Source organism: Ochotona curzoniae, unplaced genomic scaffold (genome assembly GCF_017591425.1).
Source record: "Ochotona curzoniae isolate NIBS_2020 unplaced genomic scaffold, NIBS_Ocur_1.0 contig_48, whole genome shotgun sequence".
Lineage (NCBI taxonomy): Eukaryota > Metazoa > Chordata > Mammalia > Lagomorpha > Ochotonidae > Ochotona > Ochotona curzoniae.
In genome coordinates, this window is record NW_024466391.1 from 1,133,975 (window position 1) to 1,149,703 (window position 15,729).

General features: G+C 57.5%; 1 protein-coding gene across 4 annotated transcripts in view; it reads left to right on the top strand.

Moving 5' to 3' along the window:
- The first annotated feature begins 775 nt into the window (after nt 1-775).
- ZNF831 (zinc finger protein 831) overlaps nt 776-15,729 on the top strand; it is a 69,056-nt gene continuing 54,102 nt past the window's right edge. For 2 of the 4 annotated variants that reach the window (XM_040988232.1, XM_040988235.1), the window contains exon 1: nt 13,352-13,713. The gene's annotated coding sequence lies outside the window, so the exon portion shown is untranslated. Of the gene's footprint in view, nt 1,032-13,351; nt 13,714-15,729 lie in introns of those variants that run through there. The other 2 variants (XM_040988234.1, XM_040988233.1) reach the window with 2 other exon arrangements.

Sequence of the window (15,729 nt, forward strand, 5' to 3'; positions counted from 1 at the left end):
GTTCCTGCTAGTCCGGGGTCCCTCCAGTCTGAGGTCTCACCCGTTTTGGAGATGCTGGATCCAGAACAACACAAGGTCCTTCCCACAGGCCTTCTCAGGCCTTAGCTATGTCCTGCCGAGCTTCGTGATTTGCCCAGAGGGACACCAAGGCCCTGTTTCCCCAAGGCTTGACCACAGGACCCTGGCTTCTTCTGGAGTGGCATATCTCCCTGTTCCCAGAACACTCTCCGTGGGTGTGGCCACACAGGCCGGCCCCTCTGGGACACCTTGGCAGTGGACAAGGAGAGGTGAGACTCAGCTACGGAAGGCGGGTGCCTTTGGTGCCTTGGCTCTTGATGACTGGACTCAGAACAGGGGGCCCTGGCAGGGGTGGGGGGGAGACTCTGTAATGACTGCATATTGCCAAGGCTGCGGGGCCAGCCTTGAAGACCCTTTGTACCTGTCTACGGAGATGGCCATGGGGGAAGGGGCTGGGGAGCCCCGAGGGCAAGATGCCCACCCCACGCCGCCTCCTGCAGAAGCCCAGAGGGGAGCAAAAGCAGAAAGAGCACAGAAAGAGAAAGGAAAGCAGGAATTTCCACTTCTACCGGATGGTTTTGTTTTTTTATCTGTTTGCAAATGTTCACTGTAATGGTTTGAAACCCAGCCGTGTAGCTGCCGCCGCCCACGCACGGAGCTGCCGTGGCACCAAGCTGTAGCAGGCAAGCCGTCGCACCAGCATCGGCCATCAAGCCCCAAGCTGCGCCAGGGCGGGCTGCTCCCGACCCCTGAGGCCCCCGCCACTCCCTGCTGCCCGCACCCTGCCGCCTGCCACCCTCCACACACACACACACACACGCACGCACGCGCACGCACACACACACAATTTTTCTTTTTTTAAATCTGCAGCCCTCGGTTTTCTCTAGAGAAGGCATAAAGAGAAGCAAAAGCAGAGATGGGACGAGCAGGGAGAACAATGCTGCCTCATCGGACCCTCCGGCTCTGGGGAGAGAGCTACAGCCCCCGCCCGCCCGTGGACTGACCCCCGACAGGTGAGAGGTCTGTGGGGTTTCTGGTGCACCTGAGGTCTGGGAGGCGCAGCCAGGCGAAGGGCCCTTGGTCCCCGGGGCCGGGCTGCCGCCTCCCAGGGTGAGTCTGTCGGGAAGCAGGATGGAAGCTTCCTGCCAAGCACACGCATTTGTCCCCGACACAAGCCCCCCACTCCCAGCCCGGAGAGAGCTGCTGCATCCCGGGGGCCCCTTGGCTCCCCCATTCCCCTCCTGCACCCTTCCAGCACAGCCTCCCAGCCCCAAGGCATGGATGGAGGAAGGTGTGACCTGCCTTTGGACCTGTTGAAGTCTAGCCAACACTCCTGGCCCTCCCCAGCTGGAGCCAGCAGACTTGTGCTCCGGGAGGCCTGCAGGGAGTGGCTGCCCATCCAGGGGGCTTGGGGAAACCTGCTCTCTCAGTGGCCTTGCACCCGGCAATCAGAAGCAATCAGACCCCAGTTATCCAGCTAATCTGTATGAACTAGGCTTCCTTCCTCACAGAAATCAACAAAGTTTAAAATAGAAGGGACTGCATCGGAAACACAGCCATAGAGGCCAGTGTGTGAGGCAAGCGGCAGGGGCATCCGCATGGAAAATATTCAGGACCGATCCCACGGCTTCCAAGCCTGGGGGCCAGGAAGAGAGGGGGCTTCCTCGGTTATGAAGCAGGTTTGTGGGTCGGAGGGTAGTTGAGTGGGGCCGTGGCTACGGAGGGGTTCAACCCCTGTGCCAGGAGGCACGGGGGAGGGAGGGAGAGGTAAAAACAGCCAAGATGGAGAACAGAAGGGCCGGGCCGGACATGCCGAAGAGAAGCAGGGAGAAGCCCCAGTTCTGTGCAGTGATGAATCAGTTGGCAAAGATCTATTTTTAGTTTCCCAGATCTGCTGCTACATTTTGCCTGGCATTAATTAGTGTCACAGCCATGTTCCCCACACAGGTTTGGAGGGGCTGTGGGGGGCCGCCCAGCCTGCAGGTGCCTACCCCCTGCCCCGGTCCGGGCGCTCCCTCGGCCCCGTGGGCTCTGGTCTCCGACATAAACATGTGTCTAGAATGTTCTGCCCCCGACCTTGTCCTCTCCGGTGTATCCGTTAATCTTCTGGCTCTAGCTCTTGGATGTCTGGCCACTGGCCCCGGGAGAATTGCAATTGTTATGCTTTGTTTTTCAAAAAGGAAAGGCTGTGTGTGCTGAAATTGTGGGGAAAAAGGATATTGGATCATGGCTTGGGTTTTAAAAAAAGAGTCTGTGGGGGCAACTCTACCCGCAAGAAAGCAAGAGGCCCTGGAATGGCCCAGTAGTGTCGCTTGGCAAGGTGGGCCATCTCTCGGTGAAGACCACAGGATCAGGTTTTAGCCAGAGTTCTTGAACAACGCGGAGGGTCATTGTGGGCATGGGGATGGAGCGTGGGCCTTTGGCCACCCTGAAGCACCTGCTCACATTTGGCAATGTTGACCGTGTAGAGAGCCATCTCAACGTGGGAGTCCTCATTAGCATGTGGTTTGCTTTCCGAGTTTGCGTCGAGGAGGGGGCTGACCTAGGCGAGAGGCAGGAGAGGAGGGAACCTGATTGTTGGGGCAGTGGATCCTTCTGACCACAGCCATGAGGCAGAGAGACCACGCCATGTCTTGGTTTAGAACGGGCCCCATTGCATGCCCTCCCCATTGTGGGCTCATCACGCCTCTGGAGCCCAGTGTCCTCTGGCTTCTTCTCGTCTCGCTGGGCCACTGTCTCAGGGCTGCATGTTAGCTCATCTGTTCCTCTGGGTTGGACCCTCCAGGATGTGGGCGTGCTCCTGGAAGTAGGCAGGGGAGGGAGCTCTGTCAGCCACGGGAAAGGCCCATGAGCAACATCACCATGGCCCCCTTTCTGAATCTCTTGAGAAGAAAGAGCCCGTGGGGTGCTGTTCCCTAGTTCCAGGTCACACCACAATGCTTGCTGCGGGGATCCCAAGCCCACCCAGGTCAGACCCTGGGGTCTGGGGGTCTGTTAGCCACATGCCTTGAGCACCACCTGCTCCTTCTGTTGCCCAAGCATGGGCAGAGTAGAGGAGCAGGTGCAGTTGGCATATTGTGGACCGGGAATCCATGAGTCCACACGCAGGTGAAACCAGTGGGCAAGGTCTCTGTTGTAGACGAGGGGTTTTAGTGCCTCCCAGGCTGGCCACATCTACAGGTGTGTGGGAGGGGTGTCTGTCATGACAGTTCAGACAAGCTGTGCCTTTACAGCCCTTGGGCCTCTGGGTGAGACCTGACCAAGAGGATGTGGTTAGAAAATCACCTACAAATCCAGCTGTTTCCTCTGGTGCCCCAGCTCCGGTGTTTCAGCTTGTGACTCGTCTGTGCGGGGAGATCTGGTGAGCAGAGGAGGGGCCCCACTGGGGCTCTGTCTTGCCGACAGGGGCAGTCCAGTGCTGGGCCAACAAAGGACTCCGCCTGCACCCAACGGGGAGTCCTCTCAACTGATGTCCTCCTCACCTCTGTGTTATAGAGAAGGAATGGAGCCTCACACGGTTGTCTCACTTCTTTTTGGTGTTTTGTTTTAAAAATACAAACTTGAGCACTATACTTGACAACATTGCCATGGAGCTTACCACAGGGCAAGACACGCCCTTCCCTCCCCTGCAGCCGCAACCTCGGAGGCAAGTGGCCTTTGTTGGAGTAGGGTTGAATGACTGCAGTGCCTTGCAAGCCTGCGCCGGCCCCCCAAATGGGGATTCGAGCTTGGCCCCTTGGCAGTGGAGGCTGGGGTGTCCTCAGGCATGGGGTGGGATCCTTCCGAAAGTCAGACCAGCAGAACCTGGTACCTTCCATCAAGAGGGAGGCTAACGGATGTGTGTCCCAGGCAGGACTGCCAGCAGCAGGAGGGACTCTGACAAGGCCCGATGCTGCCCTCCGTGAAGGCTGTTGGTGCCTCTCGGGGCAAGCCCGGGACCAGACCTCCACCGCAGCCCCACTGCCGAGGCAGCCCACGTGCCCCTGTCTGCCTCGCCTCTTCCTTTGGGACCTGCCGGGGCTTCAGCCTGAGAGGAGCCCTAGAAACGGGCTGTTGATGCAAACACACACAGACCCTTTGCCACAGGAAACGCCGCCTCACGTTCAGGGCGATAACCGGGCTGCCTCGCACCGGCCGGCCCGCGGGGAGCAGATTCTAGATGTTTCAGTTAGGAAACACATGTTCCCAGCCCCTCACTCCTGCTCCCCCTCTCTCTCCCCTCACTTGGCCTCACACCCAACCTCTGCCCTCCCTTCCTCTCCTGGATTGGGAAGCCGGACGTTTAGGAAGCAGAGGCTGGGGCCCTGGTGAAAGTTTAAGCAAACAGGATATGAGTGTCACAGACACCGATGGGCCTGGGGTCCCAGGTAGGGCTGACAGAGGAAGCTCAGGCCGCCCCACCGAGGCAGGCATTCCAGCCCTGTCAGCACGCTCGGAAGGTGGAACGGGCTTGGCTGCTTTGCAATAGCTGTGCGTCCGACCTCCATCTTGTTCAGCTCTATAGCTAGGCACGGGGAGGTCCCCTGGGGTCGAGGCCTCCATCCAAACTTCATTCCTGACCCCAGGCTCCTGGGTGCCCCTGCCTCGGCAGGCACCTATTCGCACTCTATATGGAGCTGATGGGTGAGGGTCTGGCTGCCCGCAGGAGGAGCATGGGTGGGAATGGCCGACTTCTGGCATAGTACTCGTTGCAGTGGATCGTAAGCATGGGCTTCGAATGAGCCGTTGTAACAAGTTAGTGTGGAAGCACTCTGAGCAGAGATGGGAATGGCTGTGTCGAGGCATGTAAATTATATGCAAATATACTTGGCCCGCGTGGCAGGCACACCTACCTGGATGGGAGACCAACCTCGGCCTGGCTGATAGCTTAGAGTCCCTGTTCCTGGTGCACACAGGGCAGAGTGCACACGGCTGTGGTCACTCACTCAGAGTGGATGAGGAAGCGAGGGAGCTGTGTGCAGGTGGATGGTGCATGACCTGCCACCATGATCTGTGTGTTCCCAGTAACACACATGACTCATGTGTCGGCTGGGAATCAACTGGCCATCTCTCTCTCAGGGAGCAGTCCTTTCCCTGGGCAGTCTCCTGCTGAGATGCCCTTGAGCTGAGACCTGGGAGGAGAGGACTTCCAGCCATGACCTTGTCCTTAGCCTGTACTGGGTGTGTGCAGTCCACCGGCCCTGCGATAAGCAACCTGCACCGGATCCTCCCAGGCGACACAGCCAACTGGGTGAACCCAGCTGGGCGGGTAGAAGCTAGTGTGAAATCCCGGGTCGCAGGAACGGACTTCCTAGAGAGGGAGTGTCACTCTGAAAGGTCTTTTGTGGAGGTTTGTAGTTTTAACTAGCAGGTACAAGGTCGGCCTCCAACTCTCGGGACCAGAAGCATCCTGATGTTGGGAGACACGGTGCACTGATGCGGAGGGCTTGCCTGGCTGCTGCCTCTGGCCATGTGACAAGAGGCGGGAGGGCTAGATTAATAGTTGAAAATGCCAGGGGCAGGTCATATGGCCCTGCCAGCCCCTGAATGGCCTCCACCGTCGCCTGGTAGTGGGCACGATGGCACACAGCCCAGTGATCGCTGCATCACACAACAAGGCAGGCTCTTCCTTGTGAAGGTCTCAGGGTCTCGTGACCCAAGCTAAGTCCACTCTGAGTCCCCGAGAGTGGCCTGCCGGGGTTCAGGGCGGAGGCCTGGGGGCCTTTCCTGCAGAGGGAGTGCTTGGGGGTTACCTTTAGGGAAGGAGAATTGCGGGCGAGCTGGTGGGGTCGGGGCTTTCAGGCGTTCAGGTGTTCATCACCTTTCTCTCGGAGAGCCTCAGGGAGCCATGCGTGCTGGGCAGTGGGCTCTGAGCTGGTGAGCAGGTTGAAAGGTCCCCGGCCCCTGAGATGAGGTCCCAAGGTAAGGGATGGCATGCCTGCTTGGTTAATTACAGTTGTAACCCTTGGTCAGGGAGTAGCTGAGCGAGAGGGTTTCCCCTGGGCCTGGAGCAGCAGGTAGGGAGGGTTGGAGAGCCTGGTGGGGAAGTTTGAGCAGCTGGGGGGTCATGACGCGTCTGAGCTGTGGGCAGCCAGGGATGGGGCTGCACAGGGACCTTGGGAGGAAGGCAGAGACTGGTGTGTCTGGCACCTCACCTGCTGGAGGACATTGCTGCATCTTCAGGGTGGCAAGGCTAACGGTCTTGGCCAGCATGACTGCGCCAGAACTAATTCTTTTTTCTTTTTTTTAAAGATTCATTTATTTTTATTGCAAAGTCAGATATACAGAGAGGAAGAGAGACAGAGAAAGATCTTTGTCCAAGGATTCACTCCTCAAGTGACCACAACAGCCAGAGCTGCGCCGATCTGAAGCCGCGAACCAGGAGCTTCTCCGAGTCTCCCACACGGGTGCAGGGTCCCAAGGCTTTGGGCCGTCTTTGCTTTCCTAGGCCACAAGCAGGGAGCTGGATGGGAAGCAGGGGCCGGGATTAGGACTGGCGCCTATATGCGATCCTGGCATGTTCAAGGAGAGGACTTTAGCCGCTAGGCCACCACGCCAGGCCCCAGAGCAAATTCTGTGTATGCAAAACATGCCTTGGACCATTGTGGAGCCTGGCATGTGACCAGGGCAGAGCACGTAACTGGACTTCCTCCTCGCAGGCAGCTGCCCCATGCTCGGCTCCGTGGCCTCGCCGCTCCATTAGCCCTCACTCCTGCCTGCGGTGCCCCAGTTGGCTCCCTACCCCTCTTGCTTCAGAGATCACGCGTGTTGGCTCCCAGCCCTGAGGCTTTCAGAGTTCTCCCCACCGCCCAGGGCCAAGTCCCGTGGAGAGCAGGAAGGAGGCAAGAGGAGGCGAAGCGTGCCTGAGAGCCACGGCCTGACTTTGGAGAAGGTCAGGGCCTGCTCTGGCCCTGGTCCCCGGGCTGGGCGCATCCTAGCGGGGTGGGTCCTCCGGGAACAGGCTGTGAGCCAGGAAAGCTGGCGCTCCACCGCGTGTGTACGTGCCAAGGCATACAAGGTGAAGAGCTTAATTGTGCTGGATGCTGCCCAGGAGGCCCAAGTGTCCGCAGCCAAGACCTGATTGTGAGGCTGGAAGAACGCATCTGGGCGTCCCCAGGGCCACCCCTGCAGCACGCCCTAGGAAGAGGGCGGGTGGGGGCGCTGGGGAGGCCGTCCAGCTGAAGCCCAGCAGGTCAAGGACGGGCCGGGGCAGCCTTGGGCTAGTCCAGGCTCAGGGAGGAAATGACAGCACTGCCACTGCCTACTGTAACACTCTTTCTCTGAATGAGCCACAGCCATTTGTGCTGTCCCAGTACAGTAGAGGCCGGCTTTGTCCACGGCTTACCGAGAACTCACAGGGAGCTAGCTAAAGAACACAGGGAGTGTGTTGTCCACAGCGGGAGCTGGGACCACATCCACTCACTGGGAACACCCCGATGTGGGGAGGGGCGATTGCTCCAGTGTAATGGGTTCTTGGCTCACCTGCCCAGGCCACTGTCCAGTCAGCCCTGCCAGCCACCCCGCTCTGTGCTTCAGAGCCTACCGAGAAGGGTGGGCGTGTGGCCTTGGTCTTCCCATGCCTGGGGACTGTCTGACTGACTGTGCCTAATGTCTCAGGTCCATCTGTGCTATGCAGAGGTGCATCTTCTTTATATAGGGCTGAACAGGTACTTGGTAAAGTGGCTTAGTGACAATAATCCTAAAAGAATGAAGAAGAAAAGTAGGGAGGCCAGGTTATCCTGGTGCTGGGGCTGGTGGGGCCCAACCGGGGGGCAGCAGGGCTGAGGGACAGCAGCCGGGCTCTTTCCTGGGGCCGTGGGGGAAGTTGGGGCCTTGGGGTGTTGGCGTCCATAGGGGATGGGGTGAGGGCACCAAGAGGAAGACTCAAGTGAAGGCCTTGGGCAAGGCCGGGGCCCCTGGGGCTGGGCTGGCGCTGGAGGTGCAGCAACGTGCAGTTCCCCAAGGATGGAAGTGTTCTTGGCTGGGACAGGCATCTGGCAGTGACCGGGACACAAATCTGGGTTTTAATCTGTTTATTGAAACCCTTAAACATATTGTTTTCGCAAATGCGTCCCTTAGTCCCTGATTAACCTGCTCGCTAAGTGACGGGCATGGCAAGGTCTTGACCCGCCATTTTGTCCCCCATCTGGGTGGTGAACTCTTTTCTAAAATAAAAAGTAAGAAAAATGAGAAAACAAGCTCCTTACATTCGAAAGTTTGGGTGATAGGAGGAAGGGAACCAGCTAAACTCTATGGATTTTTCTTTCCGGACTAAGAAAACCAATCTACAAAAATAGTGGGTGACACCAACAAATTAACTTCCGATGCTGCAAAAAGCTTTCCTCTTTGCACCCACTTTGTGATTAGAAGCCTGATGGCTCGGGTGCCACGTTACGTCTGCCTGCGGGCAGACGTGGGGACCTGCGGGGAGGGGTGCCGGGCCTTGGCTCTTGTTTTGTTGCTGTCACTCAGAGATGTCACTGTGGCCCCTGGGCTTGGGCCCAGTGGGTGCGCCGGGCCCCAAGCTGGCCTTGTAGCTGTCCCCAGAGATTGTCTCCATCATGGCCCCCCTGTAGGCAGGAGGCCTCACTCTCAACCTTCAGAACCGGCCAGAGAACGGCCAGGAGTGGGGAGGAAGAGGGGGGCGTGCTGATTTCCCAAATAACCCCCAGCCGCTGCGCTGACAACAGGTCCGAGAAGGTGACGCGGGGACAGTTTGGGGAGTGTTCTGTGGGCTGAAGGACACGGTCCTGGCAAGGCTCTGTCTGCCGTATGCCCACTGGGCCACCGGTGAGGGTGACACAGCATCCCTCTGTGCTCTGCCCCAGTGTGGCCGAGACATCCGTCCCCGTCCAGCCCAGGCCTCCTGTTGCTCAGCGGCTCAAGGTGACGCGCACGGGTCCCCAGCCAGGCAGGCTGACTCTCCTGGCTCGGGTTTCTCTTGTTCACGTCTCACCTTCTTTCCTGATCTTCAGAGGGGCCTTTTTATTGTTTTATTTTGTTGTTAAACTTGTGATTTTTTCCAGTCATTTAAGGTTTATGGAGAAGTGGCAGGGGCACACTGGACCGCCCCGCTTCGCTTGTGACCCCTGCCCAATGAAGCAGTTAGGGTCCCCAGGGGCATGCGTCCTGATTGGGACCCTTCACAGGGCACCTGCCCACGGGCAAAGTCCTGCTTGTGTGTGTTTTACCACAAACTTCTCTCTATGCTCAGACTCCAGCCAGCCCTACACCCTTTTCTTAACAAAAACAGAACCGTAACCCTTGTGGAGTTATTAGAACGGAGCTGCAGAAACGTTATCACCATCACACTGGGCAGGATTGCAGCCTGGGGAGAGAGGAGTGCCCAGAGGAAGGCTGCAGGAAGACGCAGGCTGGGAGTGAGGACGGCAGGCGGCAAGGGTGGCCACGGGAAGGTGGCAGGCGCTGGCTCAGCCCTTTCCGCCAAAGACCCACCCGGGGGGTCAGTCACAAAGGTCCAGCCAGGCCCAGCGGGCTCTTCCGGCCCAGCATCCTCGCACGCTCCCACAGTGCCCCTCTTCTGGGCTGCAGGCTGCGGAAGGAAGGAAAGAGGTGGAGGGAGAGAAACTCGCTCAGTGGGAATAGAGTTTCCATTTCAATTATTCAGCTGATGCCTGACCCCCATTACCATGGCTAATCAAAAGGTGGCTGGAGGCGTCATGCTTTCACTAAAAACACGGTGTGAGGAGCTCCAAGAGCATGCCGACAGGTCACTGTGTGGGGTGCACGTGCGGTCACCCTCAGGAGGGGCCCTTTGCTGCGTGCGTGGCGCTGTCAGCACGCGGCCGTGCACCTGTGCCTTGCTCCTTGTGTCACGTCAGGGCTGTGATCATGACAAGCAGAGAATTGTGCAAGGGAGAATGGGTAGGAGCACTGGCCCCCAGCAAGGAGAGCGTGTGTCCCCAGGGGGAGGCTGTGAGCCCCACCCCACGTATGGCTGGCCAGAGCCCTGAAGCTTGGCAGGCCAGGTGGGGCCCACCTGGCTGAGGCAAGTGAGTCCTCCCAGGCACGGTCAGACACTGCACACACAGACACAGCAGTCACAGGGGGTCCACCTGGTACCTAGCACACACTGGGGTACAGGGGGAGGGCGCAAGCTCAGCAGCTGTAAGACAGGAGGCCACCACGTGTGTGGATTGGTCTTGGTTCTCCCAGCCATGCTCCGTGAGCATCACGAGTATTGTGTCAGGTCTGCTCCTGGCATTTACCTAGCATGCTCCTGGAAGAGGGTTGCCAGGGTGGCAAGAGGAAGGTGGCAGCAGGACATGGCCAAACGGCTGAGCGGTGGAGGGATCCAGGCCTGTGACACGGGGCATCACCGTGGGGCTGCACAGCCCTGCGAGAGCTGGCACCTGCCCCCACTCTCGGGGGTGTCTGGCGCAAGACTGTACCTTTAGGGGCAAGTTCCAGAAGCGGGCAAGGGCCCTCTTGTTCCTCCTGGTGGCAGCTTCTGGCTGGGATGCCCCTTCCAGGACGTGAGGCCAGTCCAGTGTGGTCCTTCCACTGGTGTCTCTCGTGGACACACAGGGATCCGGGGGCTTCTTCTGGCTTTCCCCGTTTCATTTTGGCTGCCTTAGATAATTTGGTTTTCGAGAACGGTCTGCACAGACGGTGCTTTGCCGAGGGACCTTACTATTGGCCAGTGAGGGACCTCTCTTTGTCATTTCTGTCCTTAGTAAGGCCTAAGGAAGCAAGTTCAACCTTTGAAAATTCTTTGGCTTTTTCTTTGGTGATTTTGCCACATGGCACCTGGTCTAGAGACTCCAGCCACAGCAAGGAGCTGGGAAGATGAGAAGAGGAGCCACCGCTTGTCCTGTGCAGGTGCGGCTCCCAGCCCTACCCGTGCCTTCAGCAGACTTGATAGATTTCTCATCTTAGTTGAAAGAGTAATCTCTATGTCGTATGTGTCTTTGCATACATAGCTTCCATCTGCTGGTTCACTCCCCAGAAACCCACCACAGCCAGAGCCGGGACAGGCTGAAGCCAGGAACCAGGCACTCCAGTGGGTCTCCTGCATGGGTGGCAGGGGCCCAAGGTCATGATCCATCTTCTGCTGTCTGGGAAGCAGAGGGGCAGGCCAGGAGCCAGGACGTCTGCTGTGGGGAGAGGGGGTGTAACTCAACCTCTGCCCCAGGTGCCTACCCCCTCACTCTGATTCAAGGTCCACACTTCTGAGGTCCTTGTCTCCGAGCTCTTTCATCATGCCAAGCGGAATCTCGTCTGCTTCGGCAGTGACTCTGGCTTCCTCCCCTTCCCAATCCGGCAGTACCTGTTTTAGACCTTTCCCTTGAATGGACTCCTGCAGCGCTCAGGCGCGTGTGTCGCTGTCACGTTTGCAAGTAACCTCTGTCGTGGTGTGAATGACAGCTCCGCTCCCTTCACTGCTGACGATCCCTCAGCCTAGAGCACTAGTACATTTTGTTTACCCATGAGTCAGCCGCTGTTTTTGTTTTTAATTAAAATGTGTTTGCTTTATCAAGTGTGTTTTGCGCAGGAAGCTTCTTGGCTGGTAGGGACGTGCATGCAGGGATGAGAACTGGCTGCAGTGGTGGAGACACTGCTTGGGAAACCCCAGCCTGTCTTGGGCTGTCCCACTTTTGAGTCCAGTGTTTCGCTCACACACACCCTGAGAGGGAGCAGGTGATGGCCCAAATGCTGGATTTAGTTCCTAGCTCCTGCTGGGACGTGCATCTTGGGGAGTGAACCAGCAGATGGATGATCTGTTTCTGATTCTCTGCCTTTTAAATAAGTTCAAAACAATTTAAAATCTGCTCAAGCACAAGAGGGCTTGCATTAGGACTATTGACCCGGAGACCAGAGGCCAAGGGGCCTCAGGGGTGTCCCCTCTCTCCTGGGGACATCTCGGCTAAGTCTGGGAGCAGTTGGCATCCCTGGTAAGAGGTGCGGGCATGGCAGCCACGCAGGGAACCTGCTGCCCTTCTGCTGTAATTTTTTTTGTCCTGTGATGCACTGCTCCTGGGCTCTCAGAGCCTCTCCCCTGCCCCCAGGTGCTTTGCCAGCTGGTGCCAGCCACACCTCCAGTCCCATTGCCCTCCTGCCTGCCGCCACGGGTGTCCTATTGCCCTGGCCCCTTCTAGGCCAGCAAAGCTCTTATAAGGGTTTGTCTCCCCTCTGTACTGCCTGCTGCTTCTGCCCCTCAAATTCTAATGTGCCCCATGAGGCCCAACTTGGCTGTCATGTCCTTTAGGAGAACTCCCCATAACTGTCTTCCCTTGGGTGTCATGGTGGTGTGTGGTGTGTGTGTGTGTGTGTGTGTGTGTGTGTCTGCATGGCCTTGGATGGTCCTTAGCATATTCAGTGATGGGAAAAGGGTAGGCATCCCTATGCTGGGAGACCCCCAGGCCCGGCGATTGCCCCTTGGTTGCTGAGCTGTGGGGAAGCCACGTGGTGTGGATGAGCTCTTTCCTGTTTGAGTGCACGCCGCCTGTGCCTGCCGCTCACGGTGTTGGAGTGTGCAGAAAGTGGATCTGTGCCAGTCCATGTGATCTGGGATTAACCAGCTCACCATGCCAGGTTAAAGTGACCCTCCCCCGATCGGATGTCACAGGGGGGTGACATCAGAGAGGTGCAGAGGAGCCCCCCTCTCTCCAGCAGGTGACAAGGTCAGAGGCAGCAGAGACTCAGGCCTGGTCGCTCTGACTCTGTACGGCACATGCTGCCTCCCAGTCCCAATGCCGGTTCCTTCTTCTTGCCCAGGTCTGGGTCTGGAGACTCCTTTTCCCTCGCAGACTCTGCCGTGTAGAGCTAATATGCTTTCCAGAGAGAGCGAACACCCTTCCTGCCTCCTCATCCTTCCTGGTGTTTTTTCCAGAGTCAGGGTCGCAGGGCTGATGAAACTAGAGGTGCTGGGGAGCACAATGAGTTGCTTTCTTGAGGACAAAGTCTGAGGATAATAAAAAGTGTCAGCATTACGATAATGTTTGCAAAATAAAATAAAATGAATGCAATGTCCTCCCCTTCAAATCGTAAACTAAGTGTCCTGCTGTGGAGAGGCTCGTTCTGGGGTGATGCTCCAGGGGGGGCCTCTGGAAAGGCTCGTCCCAGGCCCCCTCTGCAGGACCGCGACTCCCCAGGGCTTCAGCTCAGGTACCTCCACAGAACAGTCCGATCGCTGACCGAGGGCTTTGTGCACCAGGGCTCCTGCACAGCAGTCCCCCTCGATGAGTTCTGAGGTTGAGAGCCACCATCGCCGGAGACCTAAATGTGGTTCTGGGTGGTTTCTAACTCTCTCTTCCTGTTTTCTAAAGGTTGCTACCGTGACATTAAGGTAAGGTATAACAAACAGTCAACTTCCTATATCTGAGCCAGACTGAGTTTTGTCTCTGCCACGTCTGTCTTCTAGGCCACTACTCGTCTCTGCTTGATGTGGAATTGGCTCAAAGGCAAGCCCTGGGAGGCTGCCCTCTTTGGCTCTGTCTTCCAAGGCAGGTGCGGCCCCTCTGTGTCCTCTGCAGTGCTGCTTAGCAGGACACGATCCAGAGCACCAGGGCATCTTTCTGAAGTTTTGCAGGGCGTAGGGAGGGGCCCCTTGCGGAAGGTTCCGGGAGGGCCCCTTTGCTCCCGGCTCGGTGAGGCCGTCCCATCCTGCCTGAGGCTGTGGCTGTCTTCTCAGGGCTAGGCCATCTGTGCCTGGAACTGGGCACGCCTGGCTGGACTCAGTCTCTCTCCACAAAGGTATGTGAGCTGTTCCCTGGCATGGGCTTCTAACTTTGGTTCCCAATCTCTCTGTCTCTCTCTGTTCTAAACGTGCAGCTCCTTCACCTTGGCAGGAATGATCTATGTGTTCTTAATGGTGCATTTGTCCTCAAGCACACACTTAGCAAGAAATGCTGTTTGCAATCGAGTCTGACCCACTTCAGTACTTTTCTTGTGTGTTCAACACGACTGGTTGCCTTTGTCAAAATATTTCTTGAGATTCCTAGCAATTATTGGAAACGGGGTCCGTAATCCTTGTTCTGTTAAGGACTAGAAACATTTATAAAGGAATTTATTGATTTCTGAGCTGTTTGTCCCCCAACAATGAATCCAACTACACTTAGGGTGTGGATAGGTGTGGATTGGTTAGAAACTTGCATTTTGTGGCTGGAGGGACAGGCTGGTGTGTGTGTGCGTGCACACACAGCTTCAGATTAGAGTGCTGGGGAGATATGCTATTTGTAGCAGTTCTGGGCAGCCCCTTCCCCCACCCCAGGGGTAGCATTTTTCAGCGTGATTGACAGGGGCCAACACAACCTCTATTTATGCATGCCTTTGGCTTCCCAGCACCCGAAATAGCTGGGGTTACAGAGAGGCAGGGCAGCCACGTTCTGGGAGATGACATACCTCTCCTTTCCCGTCACAAATCTTTCTGTAAGAACGAAACCAGAGATGTTATCTGCTGAAAGCACAGTGTGGGGCAGGACACGACTCAGAGAGCGACCTTGGCCCACTGGGCAAAATGTGGCAGACGTCAGGCCTGTCGGAAACACCCTGCCTTTTGCCAGTTCCCTGGCTGTCCTGGCCTAGAGGAGGCACTCAGCAGGATCATGGGCCACTCAGAAGCACAGCATGGGTCCCAGGTCTGTGGCCTCCCTGGCTGCGGCAGCTGAGTGCGCGGTGGAGGGGCTCAGGGGAGGCAGCCCTTGGCCGGTGAGGGGCAAAGCATGCCTGCCTGGAGCAGACCAGTTGACTCCGGGGTAGCAGTGGAGGACAGAGGCTGTCCAGGGAGTTTGTCCCACCTGGGATCAATGTGAGGAAGCCGCTGTGTCCATGGCCTCGCCCTGCCCTTGCACACAGGTTCATGGGTCCCACTCAGAGGCAGGAGATGGTGGCATGGTTGGCAAGCTTGGCGATCGTTCAAATCAGGGTTTGTAGGTCGGAAAGTGCAGTCTGTGCACAGGAGCAAGGCCATCCCAGCCCCAATGCTTGCCCCCGCTGGGAGCAGACACCAGACGTTGCCTTTCCATGAAGGGCTAGAGCTGGGCTGTGAGCACAAGTGTGGGGAACCCAGTCCTTGCGGTAGGCAGGTGCTCACAGCTGGGGCCAGTCTTGGGTGGAGCGCAGGTGCCGCCTCAGGGCGCTGGGGTCACTGTTGGGCTCTGGGCCGTCTTCGTGGTTGTTGTTTCTATCGATCAGTCTTTCAGTTGCCCTGCGGTTGAAAGGAGCCAGCCAGAGTGAGCCCTCTTCCACATTGTGAGATGTGTGTGGACCATGTAATGGTCACGTTTCAGGACCGCATCCACCCTTCAACTGCAGGGATCCCCAGGGCCACACCCTCCCCCTGCCCTTCCCTTGACACCCCCCCACGCCTCTCCCCCTGCAGTCACTGACGTGCTCTTTGAATCTGCAATTGCCACTTGCAGAAGGTTCTGTAAATGGAACCGCAAGGCACGTGGCTCTTGTGGCCTGATGCAATTCTCCAGAGGTGGGTCTGAGCCACCTCCTGGCCAGCAGGGCATTGAGGCTTGTGGCCGAGTCGTGCTCTGTGGGCTGCACCGAGGCTCTCTGGACCAGCCCCTAGCTTTAGCTGTTGCAGAGAAAGCTGCGGTGAGCTTTTGCACTGGGGTAGGTGCCCGGATGCGCCATGGACACCACCGGCCTTAACTCTGGAGGGTTTGTTCTGCCTTGCTTTTGCACTTGCAGCAGCTCTGCCCTTCCCACATCCTTGGCAGAATGTGGTGTTTCGCTGGTTTTTTTCTTTGCCATTCTATC